The sequence below is a fragment of the Aegilops tauschii genome, chromosome 7, assembly GCF_002575655.3.
Source record: "Aegilops tauschii subsp. strangulata cultivar AL8/78 chromosome 7, Aet v6.0, whole genome shotgun sequence".
In the NCBI taxonomy this organism is placed as follows: domain Eukaryota; kingdom Viridiplantae; phylum Streptophyta; class Magnoliopsida; order Poales; family Poaceae; genus Aegilops; species Aegilops tauschii.
This window is the reverse complement of record NC_053041.3, coordinates 516470330-516478588: the sequence shown is the minus strand read 5'-3', so window position 1 is coordinate 516478588 and position 8259 is coordinate 516470330.

Genomic DNA, 8259 nt, shown 5'->3' with positions numbered 1-8259 from the left:
ATTAAAGTTGCCATGTGGCAATTTTAGTTTGTAGATCATGGCAATTTTAGTTTTTTGATGATGCAATTCTAGTACTTTGACCATGAAAATACTTTTTTTATTGAGCCATGGCAATTTTAAGTGCATGTATCATGGCAATTTTAGTTTATGGTGCATTGCAAGTCTAGTTTCTTAATTCTCCGTTTTATAATATGTTAAAATTTACTTTTAAATGTAAAAGAAAATAGTTGAAACATATCATGGCAACTTCAGTGTAAATATCATGGCAATTCATGTGCAATAGACATGGCAACTTTTAACAAAAAAAAATTCGCCGAAATATATCGATATGAGATCTAGTTTTGAAGATCTCGTCGCGAGGGATTTAATGGTGAAAACAGATCTTCAATCGGATTTTTCATTTAAGAGATAAAACATTTTAAAAACTGAAAATCCGAAAAGATTCTCGCATGCATGCATGCCATGACGTGGCAATCTATTTGCATTAAAGACGTGTGGTGCATCTCCTTTCCTGCCACACGTGTGGCAGTTATCGACGTCCTAGTTTTTTTATGTTAATTACAAAATGAGGATAATCCGCCAGGTTCCGGCGGCACGCTTCAATCAAGAATCCCATCTAGGGCTTGTGTTTCTTGGCAAGGATATTAGACGGCGCGCCCTCTAATTTACTACCGATTCTAGTAGAATCGCCCATGCGCTTCTTCTACTTGAAGACGTACGTGTAGTTCTCGCCGGTTTGCATCTACCTGATCGTAAGCCTGTGTTTCTTTCGTCTGTTATTTGGTGTAGACTGGATATTGGACTGGGAGTTGCTGAGTTTGTCCTGTGAAAGATTGGGAAATTTATTCGCGCCATCGATTTTCCATCGACGTTCGTTGCGGTTTTTCCAGATTGGAGCAGGGTGTCAATCCGGAGAATCCATTTTTCCGAGAAGCCTCTGACCCTGAGAATGGAGAGGAGAGAGGGCCAGTTAACTGAGTCGAAAGCTTTTGAGAAATCGAGCTTAATCACAAGTGTGGGCACTTTGGTTCTGGCACAAACTTTGAGAACATCTGCGGCGTATAGAAAGTTTTCCGAGATTATCCTACCCGAAAGGAAACCTGTTTGATCAGGGTGGACGAGCAGTGCGATAACAGGTTTGAGGCGGTTTGTGAGAAGCTTGGCGAGTGCTTTAACCGGGCAATTTTGAAGCGAAATAGGGCTGAAAGCGCCAAGAGAAGGGAGGGCATCCCCTTTTGGAAGGAGAACAATGTAAGCTCGGTTAATACATGAGATATCAGCGGAGTGATTGTAGAAGCTGGTGAATAGATCTGTCACTTTCTGCTTAAGGATCGGCCAAAATTTTCGGTAGAAACCCGGCCCAAGTCCGTCAGGACCAGGGCTAGCCATAAGGTTCATGTCTGCAAAGGCGTCATAAACTTCCTGTCCCGAGAAAGGTGAGTCTAGGTGAAGTAGCTGTGGTGTTTGTGAGGGGTAGAGGTTTTGGAGTGAGAAGTTCCATGTTGGAGCTGAAGATACTCCGAGAATGGAGGAAAAGAAAGAGGAGAGGATTTCCACTTTTGATTCATGTGAGTTGAATTCCTGGTTATCATGCAATATCATGGGGATTTTGTTATGACGATGTCTGTGAGAGGCAGAGTCCTGGTAAAATCTGGAGTTCTCATCCCCGTCGATAGCCGATTTAATTTTTGATCTAAACCGCCAATAAATGATTTTTTCACGGGTGATGCAGTGTAGAACCTTAATAACTACTCGGCGCAGGGCAAGCTCGGGCTGCGAGAGGAAACCAGACTCTTCAATCCAGTCTAGAAGGTTTATGACAGTTTTGCAGTTTTTCTCCCGCACAGAGATCGGAAGAATTGACTTTCGCCACGATCGTAGGGCAAAACGACATTTCTTTAACGCGCGGGTTAGGGAAAGGGGGGCGTTTGAGAGCAGCGGGGCAGCAGCCCATGAAGATTGGACCACACCCCAACAGGCTGGAGATTGGGCCCAACCTAGTTCGAAACGAAAAAGCGCGGGACGGGGGATTGTGGTGTTGATGCTGATAATTAGAGGGACATGGTCAGACACATACCGTGTAAGGCTGGAGATAGTTGAGTCAGGGGAAGACTGATCCCAAGCAGTGTTAATGAAAACACGGTCCAACTTTTCTAGAGTGGGTTTATCACGCTTATTTGACCAGGTGAACGCTCTATCCAGTAGGGGAAGTTCAATAAGGGCTAGATTGTTTATACAGAGATTAAACAAGTCCGCCTCGTTTTGACGGAAGGAGTCGTTATTTTTGTCCTGTGCACGACACATGAGATTGAAGTCACCGAGCACGATCCAAGGAGTGTTTGGTGCAGGTGAAATTGAAGCTAGTTCGTCGAGAAATACCGGTTTAAGGGAGTGATCAGTGGGCGCATATACGTTGGTAATATGTAGCAGTAGGGGGGAAGCTAACGTAGTGACCACGACCGTAAGTGTAAACCTCGATTGCATACAAGTACAGAATGTAAAATGGGCCGAGGACAGGGCTGAGAGAATGCCCCCAGAGGAGCCATCGGCGTCTTTGTATTGGACCAGGTCAAGCTGTCTAGGGATGAAAGACCTGAGTTTAGAAGCATCCGGAGACGATAGTTTTGTCTCCTGAAGGAAACACACATTTGGCCGAATCGAGAAGAGTTCAGAAAGAACATCGGAGCATTTTTGGGGCTGACCTAAGCCTCTGACATTCCAGCAACAGAGGGAGAGGGAAGATCGATTCATTGACACTGGAATACACCTCTAGAGATTAAGCGGAAGCAACAGTAGCATGGAACCGATCGCATCTTGCATAAATAAACGTGGCGGAAGGAGTACATGAAAATTAAAATAGGCCTAACAAAGCGACGGCTAACACAAACTACGCATGGAGAAAGCACATGCAGAGACCACTGTTGCCACAGTTCGGCAACGCAAAAAAAGCTAGCAAGAGGTTGGCCTAAACTAATGCAGAGAACTAAAGCGGAGTCGGAGAGCGGCGATCGGCCGGAGGCGGGAGAGGAGCGGATCATGGCTCAGGGGATATCACCGCGGTGATCTCACGCACGTCGTCTGCAGTAGCGCCGCACTGCAGAGCAATGAGCGACAGAGCCGCCGTACCCTCGGATGGCACCTCAGAGGAGTCGGCCAGGCCAGCCGCATCAATGGCCTCAGCGAGACCAGTAGAGGTGGAGGACAGGTCGAACTTGCGAGCGCGCGCGCGGATTGCCTTGGTCGTCATGTCCAGGAAGGCAGGCCCTTCCTTGCCTGCAAGACGGCTGCTACGACGAAGGCCAAGGGTTGAGTCGGCCACGCGCTTGTCATGGGCCCGAGCGCGACGCACCACCATCTCGTGAGTGTCATCAGAGCGTTAGTTAGGGGAGTGGACAGTAGTGGAGACGAAATTTTTTGAGAGGAGGGGAGGGGCATGTCCGTACCAGCAGGGGGGTCGATCTCGGGCTCGTGGATGTCTAGAGCGGCGAAAGAGTTGGGGCCGAAGAACTCGGCGGTGACGTCAACCAGCGAGTCCGAATCGTCGTCGCTGCTGATGTCGACCATGCCGTGGAGTGGCACAGTCTCTTCGGTGAACAGCAGCGGCATGGCGGGCTGGTGTGGAGGCGACGGCGAGGGAAGCGGCATGTAGTCGTTGTCGTGGTGCACACCATTGCATGGACATGGCTGGGTCATGTTGTTCGCCCACACCCCATGGATGTGCGGGACGAGCTCGGGAGGCGAGTCAGAGACGTCTTCGGTGTCGTCGCCGTCTAGCGGGATGGTGAAGCCGTCGACGAGGGCCCAAGTCTTTTTCACCGCCAGACGCACGTCAACGATTTGGTTGGGGGGAGACGCAGGATGCAGCGGTCGGGGACGTTGACGCTGGACTCCACTTGGACGAAGGCTCGCATGGTCGAGAAGTCGCTGGGGTGGAGGCAACGGCGGTCGACGCAGCAGAGGAGCCCAAGGTGGCCGAAGACGAAGTTAGCACCTTGGTGATGCCACAGCTCCAGCGGGTAGCCGGACGCGTCGAGCTCGACGAGGCGGTCGTACGTAGTGGTTGAGCGGTTTTCCGCGTCCTCCGGGCGGAGAAGCTCGACGTGGATCCCCAGGAAGTCCATGGGGAAGAGGTAGAGAGCCTCCGCACGACCCTCCTCGTCGTCGAACACAAGGAGGGCAGCGCACCCCGAGACGGCCGCGAAGTGGAAGGTGGCCGAGGCAAGGCGGTTGTCGAAGAGTAGGCGGATGAACTCGTGCGTGTCCAGCATGGCGGTGTTGACGTGGGCGAGCGCGAAGTGGCTGACGTCGTGGACGAGCCCGTGGGAGACGAAGATGTCCGGGATAGGGGCGGGCTGGATGGGCCGCCACTGATGGGGGTGGGGCGCGGCGAGCCTGCGCCCTGCGGCCGCTCGACCGAAGGGGCGTCACCAGGTGGGGGCACCGCGGTAGGCGCACCATTGTTGCTGCCGACCGAGGCGAGGCGCGAATCCGGCGGCGAGGCCCGTTGAGAGGCGGGGGCGGAGTCACCATCAGAGGACGGAGTGGAGCGAGGCAGGCCGGGGAAGGTGACGGACGGGGAGTGGGCGGGTGGCTCATCGAGGAGGACGCGGTACGAGCCAAAGCAGAGCACCCGCTCCTGCCCGACAGCGGCGTCATCATGGGACACGGCCTCTTGGGTCCTCAGGGTTGCTGGTGGTCGGTGGAAGGGTGGGCGGAGGAATGCGAGGGGAAGGCGGGAGGTGCACTCGAAAGCCTTATGGCCGTTCTGGCCACAGCGAGCACAACGGAGTGGGTCGCGGCAAGCTCTCACAAGATGGTCACTCGCTCTACACCGGAAACACGATGGCTTGGATGAGATGCGAGGAGGCCGGGCGGCGTTGCATAGATAAAGAGGACCCGGGAGAGGAGGCAGCTGCGCGGCCTTGGGAGAGTGCGAGATTTTTGGGGTACGGCGTGGCTGGCCTGCACGCAGCGGCGATGTGACCAGGCAGGGGCATGGAGGATTGAGCCAGCGGCGGGAAGAGGCCGTGCTCCAAAGCCATGCATGCAGCTTGGCGGGGAGGGGGCGAGGAGGGGGGGTGAGCATGGTCTATGGGCCTGGGCGTCAGGGATGACTCGTTGGAGTGGGGTGGTCCATGGACCGGGCCCGCAGACTGCATGGAGGGCCGTTCAGCTAGCATTAAATGCGACGTGAGGGGCGCCGCTGGGAGCAGGCATGCATCGTTCGCGTGCGTGTTCGAGTAGGAATGGAGCAGTTCAGCGGATGGGTTAGAAAAATTGGCCATAGGGCTAGCTGCAGGGGTAGGCAAGGGAGAGGGATGATGGCTTGCCGTCCGAGTCGTACTCTCCGTCACGGGTGGAGGGGAGGGGAGAGGCGGGTGTGGAACGCCAAGGACGGAGGAAACATCGCGCCCTCTTCCGAGTGCAAATTCCTGAATCCTCATCCCATGTAGCCAACGGTCTTCCCAAAAGAGAGCTTCCTTGCCATTCCCTACTCACCTTGGTGGCTGCAGTGAGTAGTCCAGTAGTACGTGCTACGTAGGTGGAGCGGTGGTTATGCTATGTGTTGATGTTCATGTAGCGTTTAAATCTATGTAACATCAACGGTGGTTGGGATTCTTCCCCTTCTTCTATACAAGATGATACGCACACACATGCGTATTAAAAAAAAAAGATAACTCAACATTCAACAGTTTTTGTAGAGTAACATTTGTGTACGATTTACTTTTTCTTGAGTGCTTTGTACGTGTGATAGCTAGTTTGTGAATCTTCCTCCTAAGACTTTCGGTCCCTACGGGCCTTCATACATGCATTATTGGCCATGTTTTCCATCTCGCGTAGTTTGTTGACTGACTTCTAGGTTAAGAAGAAGAAAAAAACCTCCCTCGCCGAAGGTCACAGCAGTCGGACCATTCAACTTCTTGATTGGCTTTGCTTCAATCCATTTGGTGAACTTGTCCACGGTGACGAGCAGATGGATCATGCCGCCGCGTGCTGTCTTGAATGATCCCACCATGTCCAACCCCCAGACGGCAAAGGGCCAGGCCAAGGGGATGGTCTTGAGTGCAGAGGCCAGTAAATGCTGCTGGGAGCTGAACTTTTGACATCCTTTGCAATGCTTGACTAACTCCTTGGCGTCCTCCAAAGCAGTCGGCCAGAAAAAACCATGGCGGAAAGCTTTGGCGACAAGAGATCTGGAAGTCGCGTGGTGGCCGCAGTCGCCTTGGTGGATATCTTTGAGGATTGCTTGACCCTTCTCTGGTTCTACGCAGTGCTGGAAGACTCCAGTCACACTGCGTCTGACAAGCTCTCGGTTTACTATCGTGTAGGCTCCTGCTTGGCGATGTACTTGTCGGGCCGAGATCTCATCGGCCGGTAGCTCTCTGTTCACCAGAAACTTGAGAATGGGCTCTGCCCATGTTGGTGCTTGAATTTCTTCTACTATCACTATGGCCACTTGTACGAGGGCGGTTGGACTGGGAGGTGGCGGGTTGGAATCAATTGCCGCTTGTTGCGCCGATGAAGTCCCCGGGCCGACTGCGGCAGCCCCCGGGCCGGGTGCTACTGTTGCAGTCCCCGAGCCGCTTGATGAAGTCCCCGGGCCGACTGCTGCAGCCCCCAGGCCGGGTTGTGAAGTCCCCGGGCCGGGTGCGACTGCTGTGGTCCCCGTGCCGCCTGCCAAAGTCCCCGTGCCGGCTGCTGTAGCCCTTGAGTCGGATCCGACTGCCTCGGGAGGAGCCGGCACGAAGATGGACTCAGACTCTGGAGAAGGCTTGATCGACGGCTTGCAGAGGCACTGAAGGGAGATGCTGGCTGGTATTGCTTGACGGGTGGAGCCAATCCGTACCAGGGTATCAGCTGGCTCGTTTTCGTTTCGTGGCACGTGAAGGAATTCACACCCTTCAAAATATCCGCTGAGTTGCAGAATGAGGAAACGGTAGCTCACCATGTTTGCGCCCTTGGCGTCCCAGTCGCCAGACGACTGTTGGACCACCAAGTCGGAGTTGCCGTAGCACAGGATCCGGCGGATGCCGATCTCTTTGGCCAACCGAAGGCCGTGTACGAGTGCTTCATATTCGGCTACATTGTTGGAGGCGGCGAAGTGGATTTGCAACGTGTATCTGAGCTTGTCGCCTTTGGGAGAATTGAGAACAACGCCGGCTCCCAAGCCGGTGCGCATCTTCGAACCATCAAAATGCATCCGCCAATGAGTGGAGTCCGGAGCTGGCGGCAGGTACTGGGTCTCGGCCCAGTCAACAAGGAAGTAGGCCAGTGCTTGGGACTTGATGGCGGTGCGTGGTTGGTAGAAGATGGTATAGGGGGGCAACTCTATGGCCCATTTGGCCACTCGGCCGGATGCATCTCTGCTACCAATGATCTTGGCAAGTGGGGCGGTGCAGACAACCGTAATTGGGTGCTCTTGAAAGTATGGCTTCAGCTTCTTGGCGGCAAAGTGCACGCCGTAGCACATTTTCTGATAGTGAGGGTAGTTCTTCGAGGCTGACAGCACCTCGCTTAAATAGTACACGAGCCTATGGACTGGCTGTGCTCTGCCGTCTTCTGGGCGCTCTACCACCATGACTGTGCTGACCACCCGGCCGGTGGCGGCGATGTAAAGGTACATGGGCTCTTTAGCAGCTGGAGCCGCCAGGACAGGTGGCGTGGTCAACATCTTCTTCAACTGGAGAAAAGCTTCATCCGCCTTGTCATTTCACTCGAAATGAGTGGTCTTCTTCATGAGTTGGTACAGGGGAAGAGCCTTCTCGCCCAGCCGACTGATGAAGCGACTGATGGATGCCAAACAATCGGTGAATTTCTGGACGTCTCTCAGTCGGGTAGGCTTCTCCATCCTCTCGATGTCCTTGATCTTTACGGGGTTGCACTCAATGCTGCGTTTTGAGACCAGAAAGCCAAGGAGCTGGCCGGTTGGTACTCCGAACACGTATTTCTCTGGGTTGAGCTTGATCTGAAACCGGCGCAGATTTTCAAAAGTTTCGTTGAGATCTTCCAATAAGGTACCACACTTCTCCGTCTTCACCACAATATCGTCTACATAACGTGGGCATTTCTGCCGAGCTGCTTGAGGAGGCACTTCTGCATGCAATGCTGAAACATAGCACCGGCATTTCTCAGGCCGAATGTCATGGTCAGGTAGCAGAAGGCTCCGAATGATGTGATGAAGGCGGTCTTCAGACGGTCTGCCGGGTTCAACTTGATCTGGTGGTATCCTGAGTATGTTGGGGATCGTAGCAGAAATTT